An 18,983-nucleotide genomic window follows, 5' to 3' on the forward strand; every position below is an offset into this window, starting at 1 on the left:
TCCCAAATGGGCCTATCAAGTAGGTACCATTATGCTAAGGTGAGTGTAGTGGCTGTGTAATGGGATATGCCAAGTCAAACAAATTGAGTAAATTGCAAAGAGGCTTTTGTTTTAAGTTTTAACACTTAAAAGCAGTGTAACACGGTGACTTATCCCCCCAAAAAATCCCAACATCTCCGAGACGGGGATGTTGTTCCAGTGTCGAGGGATAACTTTAAGAAACCTCTCCCAAGAAAAATATGTAAAATGCTTGTGAATTCAACATGAAGTGTGCGGGATAAATTTCTAATCGAGGGTGATTTTTTTGTTCGATGCAAGGGAGAAAATTATTTTCTATTGGCGAAACTTTCCTTTCCGTATCAAAATTTAATAATAATTGTGGCGAATTAATTTTTTTTTGGTATGCAAATAAATGTAGGCGATTTCTTTTGTTGGTCACAAACATTTTTGTAATGTAAGAGGCAAATTAATTGTCTCATATAGTGCAAAATATTAATATAGTTGGCTAGTCTATTGGCTGCTACAGAGAGATTATTTACTTTTTTGGTGAATTTATAGAGTCATAGGTGGTCCATGGCCCACATGCTGGACACTATACAGTGTATTTGTAGTTTGCAATTCCATTAAGATTCAATAATAATATGTCCTTTTTTATTGCCAACTTGGTCGTCATCACTTTTCATGTTATCATGCTTATGGTGAAAGGAATAGATTTGGACCGTTGATGTAAGATAGATCAATGTCGTCAACTCTATTTTTGGCCTTAATTTTAAACATTATAACATAAAGTGTAATTCTTCCCAAAATCAGGACATGTGTCCCAAAGCCCAAAATATAAAATAGTTGGCCAAACAAGGGTAGTTGGAGACGCGTTGGTAAAATGGTAGGTGATGCTCAACCCTAGGGAAAATATTATTTTATTTTAAGGGCGAAATACCATTGTCCAATAAGGAAACATTAGGGCAAGGCTGGCGAAGATTTTAAAATAATTGTGTCCTAAATGTAGATTACATTGGCAATTGCACTGGGATTTGGGACCAATTATGTGTAAAATAATGAGCGATTAGCGTGGGATTTGGACCCAAATTATTTAATATCTCGGTGACGTGGTTGACCCCATATGTAGGTTTAATTCGCCAAATTACGATTTCTCAAAGAGATGGAATCACCAATTGGCGAAGATTCACCACTAAAAAAATCATTGCTAGTGTCTTCGGTGGTGCCACCAATCTACTACTATTCCAATGGAGACAGGGGGACGTTTTGAGGTCTCATGGGTGACATGGGAACATCTCAGTGTTCCTTGAGGGGACAGGGGGATGGGAAAAGGTCCCTCGCCCCCTCTAGCATATGGCTGCACGTTCCCCATCCAACCAAAAAATAAGTTAGAAAAAAAAAAAACATTTTTGTATTATTCTAATCATTGTTTTGAATATCATATCATGTTGCTCAATGTAATCATCTTTATGATGAGATACTCATACTTTTGATATCTATGACTATCATTATTTAATATTTATTAATAGAAGTTTGAAATCTTCCAAAATTTTAATAATTATTGTTCAATGTTCAATGCAACGTTCAAGTATTTAAATTTTAGTAAATTAGTATTTTACATCTTTACATCTTATATTATTATACATCATTACATAACTACCAGTTTAAGTACCACATGTATAGTATATAGTATATACACTCTCCCCCCATCGTCCCCCTACTGTCCCCAAATTGAGGCCCCTTTGTCCCCTTGCTCGGAAACCTATCTTGACATTCCCTCATCCCCTAGGGCGTTATAACTATGCTTAAAAGTCTTTGGTGTTTGTGAATAAACATAGTGATATTTAAGAATTTTGATGCTAAAATGACCAAATAGAGTTGGAAATATACCCTGCAATACACAAAGTGGAAACAAAAATTCCTGTGAGGTGAAACAATTTTTTTCTCTAAGGAGAGAAATATAAGGGTGCTACATGATGCCTAAGGGATCTCAAGAAAATGAACAATGTTTTTTCAAGGCATTGATCATATTAAAAATATTGTAATGTTTGGTAATCTTATTTGTCTAAGGTAGTTTCTATTTTTGTTGGAGAAAAATATGAGGGTGCTACATGATGCGTAAGTGATTTCAAGGAAAATAACAAATTTTTTTCAAGGCTTGACCATATTAAAATATTGTAATGTTTGGTCATCTTAGTCGTCTAAGGTAGTTCCTATTTTTGTCTTCAGTTCATAATTGTTTATTTTAGAAACATCATCTTTGTAAATCTATTTAAGAAGCTTTTGTCTCCTTTGTTTAATACAACTTTGATTTACCATAACATTATATTAGAGCAGGTTGATGGGGTATTATAAGATTTGGTGATTTATTTTTTAAATTTGTGGCCTCTTCCTAGAATGTTTTTCCAAAACGTTTTTTACATTTATTAATGAAAAATGTGATTTGATCTCTACCAATTTTGTGGAGTTTTTTTAGAAAGTATTTGAGGGGATGTTTTTTTTGCTACAAATCTAAGCTTGTGTCCAAGGGTTTGTTGAAGGAGGTTTTTGTTTTTTGTCACCATGTATGTGTTTTTTGTGACCTGCAAACAAAAGAGTTTTGCTTGCTTTTTTGCGTCTAGAGGGTTGGTAGAGCTTTTGCAAGGTTTGCAACTCACATGTTGAACATTTTTTGGACAGTTTTCTTTTCTTGCACAACCTCCGAGTTCCAAGGTGAGTTGTTGTTTGAGTTGTGTGATGTTTGTTTTAGTTTTCTCCTATGCGCGATGGCTATCTTAAGAATCATGAACGTGCTCACATTTTTAGATACGATTTAGGTGCATTTTGGTTGCCTGAACTTGCATTTTTTGTCTGCATATTATTGTAACCTTTTCAGCCATCCCCTATTGGAAATCTAACCTAAGCTACCGATGTGTCTAAGAAATGCCCAGGTGTAGGTTCTGATGCTTTTGGATGCGCCGGTGCTTTTGGGTGCTGCACTAGTGCTCTGTTGTAACAGTTAAGAGCTTTTACCATTTGTGAGCTCCTGCCATATTATCACAGTTTCTCTCGTCTCACTTTTTAAGAGCAATCTTCCTACTTTTAGTTGACCAATTCGTATTTGGTTTTATTTGCCATTTTTAGTATATTTTATACTGTTAACACATGAAAAAAAGAGTCATAGGAAATTTCAAACAATAGATTGCCATCGGCAGTTACAACTTAAAATTGTAGACAATTTCCAAACCATCAGTTTGAGCAGGCTCTGTTATTATGGAATGGTTTATATATATATATATATATATATATATATATATATATATATATATATATATATATATATATATATATATATATATATATGCGCACCCAAACACATCCAAAATTTCCAAAAAAAATAAAAATCACGCATTCGTGCATTAGAAAACTGCGCCCGCATCAACATCAGAACCAGAATCGGTAACTTAGAATCTAACCTCGTTCCTTTTTGTTTCACATAGCCTTTTATTGGCTTTGCTTTCTCAAAGACTCTAGTGTTAGTTGCGTAAGCTTTCTAGTTTACTTATTGAGAATTGGTGTATGAAGATGGGTTCCTTGCCTTTTTTGGACAAAGGTTTAGACCAACGAGCATGGCTGGCCAATAGAGGCATGAAGCTTGTGAATAAACCTACCTATTGAGGGCCACCTTGAAAATTTTGGCGCTCTATTTGGGAGCTCAAGCCTATAGGCTGACCTCTTCGGCTAGGAGCCAAGGACTGAGGGGTATCCATTTTTCCAAATTCGCTTGGGGCAGGATCTGGACCTCATCGCTTATGATGTCAAAGCCTTACACTCAACAAGACTTGATCCCTAGTGGACTCATTTGGAACCATTGAACTTCCCAAGTTGCTATTTTGTAACATTTCTTGAACTAGAGTGGTGACGTTGACAAAGTGTCGAGTTAAGAATCCTTTTGAGAAAAATGGGCACTATCCAAAGAATCTCGCAAAATTTTCAAAATCTTTTCGAAAGGCCCAAATGTTCGCAAGTTACAAATGTTTTGAACAATTAAGCTGGTTAAGCATTGATAAGTAGGAGGTAATTTCCATAGCAAGTCAAATTGTGATATTGCTATCATGATTTAGTTATGTTATTTTGAGTCAAACTCATTGGCCCATGTTTCATGAGTAGCGATTCAACATGAATCCATCTCTCATGAGAATGAATGGAACACTTAGCACTCATTGGATCTAGGTGATGCTCACAGGGGTGAAGCACTGGGACTTCCCGAGAGGTCACCCATCCCAGTACTACTACAGCCTGAGCGTGCTTAACTACGGAGTTTCCTCCATGGTTAAACCCAAGGTATTAATTTTTCCTCTTAAGATTTGAGATGATTTTGAGGCCGACCTATGGGAACATGTTTATTGTTTTTCCACCACCTCCAAGAACAATATAAAAGTAGTAATGGATCGTTGTGTGATGAGAGATGAGGTGTTACGATGCGAAGTATAATTGCAGTACAATGCTTTTAAAGCATAGAATTGATTAGGAGCATAAAGAATATGTCATGCAATAGGTGTAATATTCAAATCAAGCTACACTTGTTGATTCTAACAGGTTGACAAGCTAAATACTTTAACAAGGTTGCTCTAAACAAGAATGTGCAAGATCCTAACAGGTTTGAAGAAGCAAATCCTTTAACCAAGTGACTCTTAGGAGTTCTAAATCCTTTAATTGGGTAGGTCTAATCAATCTTTATTGTAAAGCTTCTAACAAGGCTTAACACTTTTAACCGGGTGAACCCTAACTGGGTGGATGTATAAAGCTCCTAATAGGGCAACTTGATTACTATAGTTGTGAAGATTTGTAGTGACAATTCCAATTGTGGTTTTTCCCTCTAAACAAGGCTTTTCCTAAAAAATACTTGTGTCAACTGTTTCATGTGTTGATGTTTGAATTACTTTGTTATAACTTAGTTATTTCATTTGCATGTTTCATACTAAGCAGATTAGTGGTGAAATTGTTTAAAGTTTTAGTAACACTGATTCACCCCCTCTCAGTGTTTCCTAGTATTAACATTGTCATGTCCCCTCTTTAGTCTGACCAGTAGAGTTATGTGAAATAGCCTATCATGGGGGTCTCGTAGGCTTGTAGTTGTGGATAGAGACTCGTACAGGATATTTAGTGATTGGGCTCGACTTTACAGGCAGTTGGGAGCCAATTGAGTGTAGTTCCTTGATTTTAGGGGTATACCGTCATTTTGGGAGGATGTGGCAGTTTCCAGATGTGAGGTTCCACGTGACCATTCCATGGTTTCAGTTTCAGGATGACAGAGTGTATTCCCTAGTTTCTAGGAGCATCCCTAGATTATATGGGATTGCTAGTTGACCCATCTCGCCCGTATCAGTCACAGATAGGTGACATGGTCAGTTTCACGTTTATTTCGTTGGTTTGGGCTTTTAGAGGCAAAATGGGGAATATTTTAATATATTTAATATTTCCTAAGCTAGCATTTAAATAATTTATAATAAGGCTATTTATATAGCCATTTCAGAGTAATAAGGAGAATATGGCTTCGTTTGGTCAGAGGTGCCCTTGTTTTAAAGCTCGTTGAAAAGGTCTTGAATTATTATAAACTATTTTCACTATCCGGAGACATTTTGGCACTTTGAGTTATGACATTTTAATAAACTAATGTTTTTCCTATAGATAGGATGCCTTTATTTGGGAAAATGTTATTTTATTATAAAGTGCAAAGTGTAATTCTCATTTAGGGTTTGATTTGCACTTGGGAGGAGTTATAAGGAGATCAAGACCTAATTGTGGAGTATCTTTTGACATTTGAAACTATTGAAATTGGAAATTGCTCTAGTGGAGCGATTCAGAGGCTTGGGACGAAATCCCTAAGTTTGGAGTGTTGGAACACAAACCTCGATAAGGATTTAGTGATTTAGTATTGGAGTTGGAAGGTACTATTCTTTGTGGCAAGGATAGACATTCTTCATAACACCATTTATCAAAAGGAAACATTGCATTCAGCTAGGCAGCCACCCTATTCCAGCTTGGGCATTTCTTCCAGGGGTAGCTCGGGCTTGTATTGCGGGCGCCATTCCTTATTAGCAGCCGCGTTTTCCAGTTTGGAGATGATACAAGGGTTTATGGCAGCAAGCTCTCCATCTTTGTGATTGTAAAACCCTCTAAAGCTAGCATTAGGTTCATTCTAGACAGCAGCAAATCCATTTAATATGTTTATTTCTTTGATTGCAAAAATCCAAATATTATGCCTGGTACGATTTGAATCATTGCCAGATTGTTAAGTGTTTTCAATATATGAATGCTACTCTCTTAGTTCGAAGTTATTTGTTATTTACTTGCATATATATTCTAAAACACCTAAAAAATTGAAAACGAGGAACAAACCAAAAAGAAATCGAAGTTCTATAAAGTCTATTCAAAGGTACAAAATTCTGGTCAAAGTCTCGAATTTGAAACAAATATCAATTTCCAAGGTCATCATGATTGAGAATCTTTTAGTGATATTAGAGCTTTGATCTTATGATCCTGTGAATTTTATTGACACTTCTATGCATCTGGGTAGAGCTATGATAAACATTTTACACACACAAGAGAGCTCAACTCAAGCAAGGGTTTGGAATTGAACAAGACACTATTATGGCAGATGAACAAAGAGGTACCAGACAGAACCAAATGGAGGAGGAAGAGAGGGAGATGATGCGAACTCTCATCACTACACAGCCTAGGATAGTTTAGACCTTGGAAAGGTTACAGGGTACCTTGGAACGGATGGAGTTGGATAGACATGGAGGCAGGCATGAGAGACAGGGGCAGAGCATATCAATTTTAGTCGTAGGAAGTTAGCATAGTCATAGATCCCACACATCTATTGGTAGCTCTCTTCATTGCAACAGAAAGATAGACCCTTGTACACTAGTTAGGGATAGACCGTGGTTTGTACCAAGTGAGTAGCTGACATAGGTAGAGCCACCCGATGTGGGATTCTAGGATTCAGGTATGACAGCCATAGATGAGTGGATAGCCCTACCTCCGGAGGTTAGGGATGCTTTTCCTCTTCCCCGGTATTGTGCACAACGAAGAGATGCTGCCAGGTTTAGAGGAGACAGGGGCCATAGGCCACAACAGAACAATGACCTCAGTAGAGCTATTGGGAAGATCACATTGGCTACATATGATGGTACTAGTGGTATGAGTGCACGAGCTTGGGTGCACAAGTTGGACATATATCTATCTGTGAGGCCCATGCCTAAGCGTGACGCTATTCAGTTTGCGGTCTTTTATTTAGACGGGGTTGCCTATGACTGTTGGCACCATGGATTGGTCACTCAGGATCACGCCATGGTTCACTCCTATGCAAAGTTCACTGAGTCTCTTCAAATTTTAGGAACCTTTATTAGAGAGAGAGATTTAAAAAATGAGAAGTGTGTGCTCGAAGTGGTGGGTCTAATGATGAAGATGGGAATAACGATATTTAAATTGGTTTAAAGGTTATGGTTTGATAAGTTGGAAATAATTCAAATAAGCAAAAATGTTGTGAAATTTTGTGACGACGAATAATACAAGGTTATATGCTAATATGAAATTCGGATTTATGTCAAGAAATTTAGAATAATAAATTTTAAAATTTGTTAAATTAATAAATAAATCCAAGTCATGATGAAAATTAGAAAATAAATGATATATTTTGGAAATTGAGTAGTGAAATTCACTGCTAATATTTAATTTAAATGTTAAAAATATTTAGTTGCTAAAGTATTTAAATTCCAACCCATTCAGCCACACACCTATGATGAAAAGCTTCAGGATGAAGCTAAAATGCTCAGAATAGTATCATTTAGAGAGTATTAGAAACTCAAAGACTAGTAGCAGTCTTCGTTAGAAAACCTATTCGGAGTAGCAAATTGGAAGAGAATTAAATGTAGTTGCCAAAATCTAATTCAAATTTAGCAACTTGGGGGTTGCATGTGTTAATGTTATTGTAGCTATGGCTTGATTTCTTTAGACCGACATAGATAACATAAAGGTTGTGATAATATAATTATTATGATTTAATAGGTAACCAAACTTCTCTGAGGCCTGAATTCAACATCTCAAATTTCGGAAATGGTTAATGGTCAAAGACATTCCCATGGAAATACTCCACTCCCATACCTTGGTAGGCAAGGTTCAACACTGGAAATCTCATAGGGATAGAGGTGGATAAAAAGAACTATAGCTTAAGCAAAATTCTAGTTAACTTAAATCCTGAAAATGAAGAGAATGAATCAATTAGAATTATGACAAACATATCAATCTATGATCTTCAATATGAAAAATTTGAAGGCCAAATCAAAGATATAACTTTCGTTAATAAACCACAGCCATTCCAAGCTAATACCAATAAAAAGAAACTCCAACCTTGGAAACCTAATAATAAATCATATTGAAACAAACAATGAGGCCCCTTCAAAAGTACCCATAGAAGAAGGACAACACTTGGAACAACTTAGTAGAAAGGAGACTAAAATACAGGGTATGATTTGCCAAGAGGGAAAACTCATAGAAGAAGAACAAAGTCAAGTCAGAGAGGAAAAAAGGGATTTAGACAACAACAAGAAGCTCCCAAGCGAACCAATCCTAGAAAGAGGATCAATAGTCAATGAAATCAGTAAGGAAGAAATCAATAATCAAAAGCTGGAGGAGTGCCTCAGGCTTCGAGGTTCTAAGCATGAGGAGGAAATAAAAAAGATCCAAATTTGTGAAAAATGTGTAGAACAAAACATCTCAATTGAAGATATAAAAGAAAACCTGAAAACATACAATCAATTGATAAATGAGTTTATCTTGATTCATAATGATATCATGGATCAACTTGAGTTATGGGAAAAAGCACACACTTTCCATCAAGAAAATAGTAAGAAATCTCCGAACCCCTCAAATAGAAACGAGAAGGAATTAATAGAGAATAGATCGAGCCTAAAAAATGTTTATCAATCTCCTCGAAATAGTCAGAACATGTAGAACATAATTCAAGAGAAAGGAAGAGACATGATTTAGGAGAATAAAAGACTTGCAAAAATTGTATAACCTAGAACTCCCAGCACTAAATGAAGAACTCAAGAAATTAAGTAAAGATAATTTAAATGCAGACAATGAAAAGGAAACTTCAAGAACAACAAACACTAGACATTACTACATTGACAGTGACAAGAGTCCAAAACCCCAAGAAGGAATAGTAACTGTTAGTTAGGAAACAATTTATGGATCCAATAAGCAATGACTCATGTAGATGAATCAGCTACACAAAAAACACCACAGAAAGCTAAAGAGAGCTTACAAGATAACCCCAGAAGCATTCACAAAAATAAATTTTGGCAGACATTAGAGAGTGGAAGCAACCCATTTGCACCAGCGGAAGATCAAGAAACATCTTTGCCTAAGCTACTCATACCACTAGAAACAGAAACCTTCATTTTCAAATTACAAGGCAGCAAAGATAAGGACACGATAAGTTGGGAAGGGTTTGGACTGAAAGAGTACATTGTTAATGGTTCGGATAATAAAGAATTGCCCATTTAAATGTAGGGAGAAGAAGAGGAAAAGTTAAGTGGGCAGATTATAATTGAACTTTTAGAAGAAGTAGAAGACCCCTTCCTCATCAACCGAAGCATAGAAAGGTAGGAAAAAACATTAGAAGAATTTGAATTCCTAGAGAAGTTGGGTGTTGAAGAAAACAAAGATGGTTTGGGTAATCCCAATTGTGGGAAAAAGCACAGAAAAAGAGGCAGGAAATCAATAGCAGAAACAACCAAAGATAGAAATGAAAGCAAAATTGAGGATATACTAAATGCAGGGAAGGGGAAGAACCTTCCTAGCCAACAATGGAAATAACGACATGGAATGTCAGGGGCATCAATGCCCCTAACAAGAAGTGCCTTTTTAAGCGCAACCTTAACCTATTCAACTCTGAATTAATACTAATCCAAGAAACAAAATTAAGCAAAGAGGAAGGTAGAACGCTGAGTAAATCCGTAAGAATTTGGAAAACCGATCTGGTAGAATCAACAGGAGGATTATGAGGAATTGAAATAGTATGGGACCCAAGGAAATTAGATTGCCAAAGAATCTTAGCAACCAAGAGATGGATGGGAGGCAGAGTTCTAAACTTCAAAAATAGCATTTAGATAATAATAATTAATGTCTATGGCCCCACCCCAACAGCAGAAAAAATCGAGGTGGGAAGAAATCAATAATTTCATGAGGAATTTCCAGGAGAGTAACATATGTGTTGGAGGGGACTTTAATGCAATCTTAAATTTGGAAGAAAAATTTGGAGGTATGTAGTCAATTACCCAATCCATGAAAGACTTCAAAGAATGGTTCGATAATGAGAACCTAATTGATATCCCGACAACAAATGGGATATACACAAGGAACAATAGAGGGCAAGATTTCACCTACATTGCTGAGCGATTGGACAGATTTATGTTTAAAGGAGGCTTAAGCAACTTGAATGTAACACTCCAATATTCGATCCTCCCACATGCAGGATCAAAACATTTTCCAGTACAACTGGAAACTTAAGAACAAATTAAACCATCAAGAAATCCCTTTTAGTGTGAAAAGATGTGGTTCCTAGATAAGACTTTCATGGAAAACATTAAATTATGGTGGGAAGAAAGTGTTTTTGAAGGATCCAAAATGTTTTGCTTTGTATCTAAACTTAAAGCCTTAAAAGGAAAAATCCTCAAATGGAACAAAACACACTACAAAAATATTTTTCAAGACAAATTGGATAATGAAGAAGAATTAGAAAACTAAGCAAGGAAATTATAAGATCTGGCTTAAACAATGAAAGATACCAAAAGGAAAAGGAGCTACTAACAAAACAAGAACTTATCCTTTTAAAAGAAGAGTTATACTGGAAACAAAAATCAAGAGAAAAGTGGTTAACAGAAGGTGACAAAAACACACAATTCTTTCACATCAACACCCTTAATAACATAAATATTAGCAGAATTACTAGAGTCAAAACTGAGCTGGGATCAGCAATAGAAGACCCCATGCAAATAGTAGAAGTTTTTGTCAAATATTTCATAAACACTCTCAACCATAGATGGACTATTGGCAGAGTGCTCTCCGAGTTGCAAAAGCTGACTAAGTTTCTGGCTTTGCGAGTAATTATGACTTTTATTGGGGCCAAAAAGTTGCAGAATTTTTGGCAAGAACTTGTCGAGTACTTGCCTCAGTCATAGTTTTATAACAACAGTTAAAAGACAAAAAATGACCCAAATCATTTTCATTTATCATTTCTTCACTTGTATTTTGCTGAGAGGGGGAAAGTCTTCCAAACACTTGCAAATTGATTTTGATCAATTTGAAGTGGACTTGAGGCGGGTTTGAAGCACATTTGTAGTGGGTTTGGAGTAGAGTTTTCAAAGAGGATAACATAAATGATTTGAAGAGGCGGGCTGAGGAGGGGGTGGATTTGGTTTCATGTTGGATGACATTGACTTGAATGAGTAGTCACTTATAGTGTCAGGAGAGGCTAGAGGCAGAGCTATATCTAGGTTTGAGGACAAGCCACATGCTGAGTTAGACATATGGAGCAAGAAGACAATCATGGCCAATGTAGACTTCTAAGATTAGACACTCTAGTTCTACCTCTCCCTTGGTTTTTATTAGAACTGAGAAGAGGAAGATGTAATTGGAATGATGTATTTGGTTGCCATGAGTCTTCCTCAAGAGAATGTGATTTTGTACCACTTTGTGTTTAAATATATCTACACTAGGGTTGTTTGTTTTGTGTTCTCATTTATTGACTCTTTGGATGTATCTTCTCATTGAATTATGCAAAAGAATGATTTCTAATTAAAGTTTAAGCAATTTTTTAAGATGCCGAGTTTTTGTTGAAAACTGGCTGAGTTTTCCGCAAATTTATTTTTCAAACCTTGGCAAGTTTTTGGCTTTGGCGAGTTTTCCAACTATGCTCTCAACAACTATGAACATTCAAACTTAACAGCCAAAAACACCATGTTACAGTCTATTCCAAAATTATTAACCAATGAGGACAACAAACTCCTATATTTAGAAGAAGTCAGAATGACCCTTTTCAGCATTAATCCTGATAAATCCCCTGGATTGGATGGATTCCAAGCCTTCTTCTTTCACAGATGCTGGCCCATTCTAGGATCTGATCTATGGAAAGAAATTGAATCCACTTGAAACTTAGGTTTGATCCTAGCTGAAATCCACAACACCTTTCTCACGCTAATACCTAAAAAAAGAAATCAATGTTGAACCAAGGGACGGTAGACCAATAGCTCTCTGCAATGCCATAAATAAAATCCTCTCAAAATCCCTAGCAAACAGATTTAAAACAATCTTATAAAAAATCATCTCAAAAGTATAGATTGGATTCGTCCCCGGAAGATCAATATTGGATGGAATTACCATTATCCAAGAAACGATCCACTCAGCTCAACTTAGAAAAGATGCCTGTATGTTGATGAAATTATGCATTTAGAAAGCATACAACAAAGTTGACTAGAGATTCCTATGTAAGACACTTGAAGCTTTTGGTTTTTCACACCAATGGATAAACTTGTTTTTCAACTGTATCTGCACACCAAAAATCTCTATCCTTATTAATGGAACCCCAAAAGGCGATCCCATATCCCCATTTCTTTTTATCATCATGGTGGAAGCATTTGGTAGATTAATCAAAAAATTGTAGGAGGAAAGGAAAATAAAAGGAGTTAAAGTAGTTGAGGGAATAACTAACATCACCCATGAACAATTTGCAGACGATACCATTTTGTCAGGTGAGAGCTTAATTGAGATAGCATGTAACACCAAACTATTAATCAAAACTTATATGTATGCCTTAGGCCAACTTGTAAACGCTAGTAAGTCAGAAATTTTCTTTCTCAATACAATACCAAATATTGCGGCTAGAATCTGCAATTATATGGGATATAAAAAAGGCTTATTCCCATGCAAATATATTGGCATCCCTCTGAATGATTCTACTAAAAGAACAAACATATGGGAACAAACTCTTGAGAAACTAGACAACAAAATGGAAAATTGGAAAGGAAGATGGTTATCAAAAGTAGGAAGAACAACTAAAATAAAAGTTGTCCTATCCTCAATCCCAATATATCAAATGTCATGTCTTCTGCTGCCTAAAGGAACCAAAAAGAAAATAGACAAGAAAATGAGAAGCTTCTTTTGGAGTGGTCTAGAAGACAAGAAGAAACAAGCAGTCATTAAATGGGACAATATTTGTAAACCCAAGGCACTAGGAAGATTAGGAATTAAAAACCTAAACTGGCAAAAATGAAGCCTCGGGCGCAAAAATGGTTTGGAGAATGTACCAAGAACACGATAGAAAATGGGCCAAAATTTTATATCATAAATATCTCCTCAAGACAATCCCACATCCCTTTTTAGAGTCAAAATCCCCCAAAAGGATTGCAGTTATGGAACTTTATGATGCAATGTAAACCCCTCATTAGTAAGAATCTAACATGGGATGTAAGGAATGGAGAAGAAGCTCACTTTTGGGAAGACTCCTAGGATGGCTTCCCCGCCCGCCCCCCACCCCTATCTAGTCATCAAATCCAAATGAATATCATTACAAAGCTTTCAAACATATGGGGGAAGAAAGTAAACAATTATATGGAAAACAAAAGCGAATATTGGGAATGGAAGAGCATAGAAAATTTGACCCTCTCCCTAGAAGAGAAACAAATATATCTTAACTTCATCAAAACTAGACCACTAAAATACATGGATTGGCAAGATCGTCTGATAACACAGTCTTCAACAATGAGGTAAGGCAATCTGGCACATTGGAACTATAGAGTCTAAAACTTTCTAGATTCTTAGAATAGGGTTTATAGGAGGCAAACATAACTACAATAATATATTTCTCAACTTTAGCTTATATTTAAGTTCGAAGCATTCATCATTACTAGCAAAGATTACTAAGCCCTCAGAATAGTAATGCAGCCAGCACATAAACCTTGACAAATCATATCAATATTGGCTTGATTCACATGCAAACTTAAAACCTTGTGATTTCAAGACTTCGTTTCATTAACTTCTCCCCTTAGCCTTGATCATTACTCTTACACCTGCTTCTAAAGTTGGGAAGCCATCAGTAATCAAACTTGGCACTCTCTTCCGATGGAAATTGTTGATATTCCAGAACTTCCCAAACCCATCCTAAAATTGCTACCCTTTATTTAATCGGTTTCCCGCTTGGCAAACTTGCCATTCTACCTTTTCTTTTTTCGTTTATTTGCCTTGTTTTGATTTGGACACTATGGAGCTTGCCATTTGCCTTTATCATATCAATATTGTCCTGATTCACATGCAAACCTAAAACCTTGTGACTTCAAGACTTCGTTTCATTAACTTCTCCCCTTAGCCTTGATCATTACGGTTACACCTGCTTCTAAAGTTGGGAAGCCATCATTAATCAAACTTGGCACTCTCTTCCAATGGAAATTGTCGATATTCCAGAACTTTCCAAACCAATCCTAAAATTGCTACCCTTTATTTAACCAATTTCCCGCTTGGCAAACTTGCCATTCTAGCTTTTCTTTTTCGTCTATTTGCCCTGTTTTGATTTGGACACTATGGAGCTTGCCATTTTCCTTTATCATGCATTTGAATTAGAACTATGGCTTTCATGGGCAATGTCAAACCTAAAAGGTGGAACGGGATTCTTAACCCAATTGACGACATGTCCAGGGTAGCTGTGAGTAGGGTGCTAGGGGAACAAACTTTTGCGTATGATTTTACCTGGTGGACAAATAGCTCCATCATCGGATCCTTCATTGCATGTCATGTTAGCGCTGAGGTTAATTTATGGGGTATAATTCGTCTGTGTTTTAATGTTTTCGACCTGTCATGACTAGGAGGCATTGAGGAGGCAGTTCTGAGCATTGACCCTAACATGGAGATCCCTTTTCTTGAAATTTCTATGTCTTATCCCCCGGGTAGTCTAGCTCAAGCCAATGTGCTTTGCCACCCTATTCTCTTCATTAAGAACTAGTACTTATTCAACTAGTAATGGCTAAGAATGGTTGCCAACATCACTTTCCTACTTAGCTGGAGGGGTATTATCATCAACTAGGGCTTTGATGATTTATCCAAACTTGATTTCTGTCTTCCTAACATGAATAAATCTTGTAAGGAAAAGACAGCGTGTGTTCTTGCTCCAAGACGTCTGTGGAAAAATATAGAGGATTTGGATGACCTTATCATGGTCTTTAGGAAGCGTGAGGAGGAATGACTTCCTCTTCTGATCATTATTTGGCTTTGTATATTGTTTTGGCCTGTTTATGTTTGTATATGGTTATTAGATTATTCTATTAATTTGTTTGTATGTTTTTTGGTTTTTTCGGTTTGGTTTTCCCTATCTTTCCTACCCTCAACATAGGTTTAGTGGTCTGGTCTCTACCTTGCGTACTAATTATTCTCTCCTGTCCATAGTCAATCTTAGTCTAAGCTCTTAAGTCGTACTAGGATTTCAATCGGCTAAGTAACCTAGGAAATGATGGATTCAGTCAAACTTTACGAAATGATCGTACAAAATTCTTGAGAATTGTTTAAAGAAAAAATAATAGAAACACCATAGAATGAGAATGCAGTTCACATATAATAATAAAGATAAGGAGATGGTGGAATAATAGTGTATTTGGTTTGACTCCTAGACATACTCTTTGAGATTGAGGGCACCTAGATCTATTCACATCAAAACTTAAACAATGAGCATTAATGATACATATATTGATGATTTTTTATAATTAGGTCAAATTCCATTCCAATCTATTAGTCTAGTTTTAGTTATATCAATAATGTAGTATGAATCTTGAAAATTGTAGAGGAACTCTAATTAATTCTTAGTATGGACTAAGCCAAAATTTAGTTTCATTACGCCTAAAAATTGCATTAAGAGAATATGCTAACTGTTATAAATAAGAAACATAAAAAAGTCAGAACTAACAACAATGTAATAATAAACAAAGGAAATCATGATGACAAATGCAAAGCCTACTCAACTAGGCAGAGATCAGTGATAAATGGCAATAATAGAATAGATATCAAACTAATGGCTAACTAAAACCTGTGCCCTCAAAATCTTAAAAGCAAAACTCATATGACAAACATCGAGGAGCAACTTATACTATACTCGAAGAGGGAAGGAAAGGAAATCATAAAAAATAATATATAGGAACTTAAAACCTTAGGCGATTTCAAACCATAACCCCCATGTCTTAAATAATTCAAGCATTAGACACTTCAGAAAATTGGAAATTAGACTGAATTATCCAATGTACCTCATACTAGTCCTCAAACAACTTTCCTCCAAATAAGAATATACGCATTAAGGCAACTAAAACAAAGACCATAAATTTAACTCATGAAGCTCCTACAAGCACAACAAATGATTTATTTATCTAAACAAACAACAATGAGGTGGTTTATAACTTGTTCTTTATGATTAACAAACCTTGCAGAGAAAGTATACGAAGATTGCCATAAACAACAAAGCAAGAAATCAAGCAGTAAAGAGGAAGGAAACAAAAGTGAAGATAATCCAGAATTTAGCTTGAATATTAAGGAGGGATACCCCCGAAATTATGTAAAGGGGGGAATGCCCTTCTAAAGTCCCTAATAAGGGCAATTGTAAGTAGTATACAAAATTTACTTCCTGAGCCATACTGAGGGTTTTCTTGACTTTGTTCTTTTTTCCCCGGTGCTTGCAGTTGAATGGGATAAAACTTTGTTATTTTTCCTGAGCTATATGATATATGGGCATTTGCCTTTTACCGATCAAATATTTTATTATTATTACGATTTAATAGTTATATTAATAATATAATTTTTATATTATTTATTGTGATACTAAAATTATATGATATTTAAAGTGATAATTATTATTATATTAAATAGTTTGGTAATAGAATTATATTATATTATATAGTGTGATAATAGAATTATATATTAATTATATAATTAACTATAAGAAATAATTATTAGAATGTCATGTCCCCATTTTGGAGGCAATTTGATTTAATTAATTTAATTAATTAGGTTGTCCAAAATAATGAATATTTTATGAGGATGACTAATTAATTATTTTAATTAAATAAATAAGTGGTATTAAGTTAATTATTTATAAAGTTATCAAATAAATAAATATTAAAAGGTAACTTTATATTTAATTAATTTAATAAAGTGACTTGAATTATAAAATATTTTATAGTCACTTTATAAAAAATCAAGTGTTCCCCTTTTGAGTACATACATGGACTTTGTAAAAGGAAAAAAGAAGTAATATTAAAACTCATGTATTATCCCACATTGGCAAGACGGAAGCATGGAGCAAGTGAGGAAGGGATTAAAAGAAAGAGGATAGCTCTCATTTATTCAGGCTTGGAAATATCAAAGAAATTGGAGAATTTTCTAGAGATTATATCTCAATAGTTTGAAGGACGAAATCCCTTCAAGCTGGAAATCTTGACGCCATTGAAAGATATGGTCTTGAGATTCAATATGGTAGCAGTCTGAAAAAAGCAGATACGAAAAAGCAGCCTGAAAAAAGCGGAACCGAAAAAGCAGGCGGAAAAAGCAATCCGTAAAAGCAGTTCAAAAAGCGGAACCGAAAAAGCAGGCTGAAAAAGAGGGTACGAAAAAAGTAGGTCGAAAAAGCAGTTTGAAAAAAGCAAAGTAGAAGGGGCAGCATAGAAGGAAATTATTTCAGCCATCTACAACCAGGTTCTTTGTTAGTATTGTTTTTAGGGTGTTATAAGCTTTCAGCTGTAAGTGTGCATTATACCAGCATTATCATTTTGTAATCCATGTAAATGCCAAAGTCTTGGCCATATTTCATGAGCATTGTAATTTTCATTGCAATTAAGAAGATAATAGTTGCTGGTGTCATTTAAGCAATTTAATATCATTATTTATCAGCTAGTTAGTTTGCATACCAACTGTTTGTAAAAATGCCAGTTGGCTGTAGGTGTTCATTTCTCATGCTTAGATCATATATATGCACTGAATATTGTCAAAATTAGTAGCACACTCATGTTAGGTCATTTGTGTAGTCCATTGTAGTCTTCTAGCACAAGATTTTCATTGATGCAAATTGTAAAAAGGTCATTTGAAGCTAGGTGAAATACTATATCAGTCATATGTCCCTTGCATGTGAATTGTTTGATGAAATTCCTTGAGCTTTCATCAGCATTTTTGAGGGCAGATTTGAGGAGGGTTATTACAGTGGTATCAGAGCTTGCTTGCAAAGTGTTTGACGAAATGTCAAACAACTGAAGTATAAAGATTTTTTGGTGTTTGAAGAAGTTATAACCTATTGGGGTTATTACATAGAATAACATAATATAGTTATATAATATAAGCTTATAATAATATAATATAATTATTATATTAAAATATAACCTTGGTGAAGGGGCATCTCTGATAAGTATAAAGGAAGAGTAAATCTTCCTCTCTAAATCATTATCTATCACATACAGTCTCCATTAATCAACATGGTATAAGAGTATGTTGATGCTTTGTAGCTTCAATCGGATAAATTCTATATATATATTATATTTAATATTACGTGATATATATATATATATATATATAAAATACTATTATTAAGTATATCATTTGTAGTTGTGAAGGGTTGAAACTCGATTAGAGATATGGCAGGAAGAGGCACCTTTTCATGAGACATACCCATGAGCGGACATGTCTTCACCTTGTGGAGACATGTCCGCTCATGGATATGTCTATTCATATCCTTAATAATGCAGATCCGATCCCAAAGAAAGGGATGAAAATCAATATATGTTGTGCCCGTTGGAGTTTGACGACTACACTTATCAGATTCAAAATTACAAATCAATTTTTAGTATTTATTAATATTGAATTGTCATGCATACACATATGCAGTGATCCTTTTTCTTCAATGTGGTATCAGAGCCTAG

The 18,983-nt window shown here is 35.3% G+C and overlaps 1 protein-coding gene across 1 annotated transcript in view; it reads left to right on the forward strand.

Moving 5' to 3' along the window:
* The window catches only part of U1A (spliceosomal protein U1A), a 195,090-nt gene that overhangs the window by 55,137 nt on the left and 120,970 nt on the right, over positions 1 to 18,983 (forward strand). The window lies entirely within an intron of this gene.

Source organism: Cupressus sempervirens, chromosome 2 (genome assembly GCF_028749045.1).
Source record: "Cupressus sempervirens isolate cs-2001-9-10 chromosome 2, ASM2874904v1, whole genome shotgun sequence".
Classification (NCBI taxonomy): domain Eukaryota; kingdom Viridiplantae; phylum Streptophyta; class Pinopsida; order Cupressales; family Cupressaceae; genus Cupressus; species Cupressus sempervirens.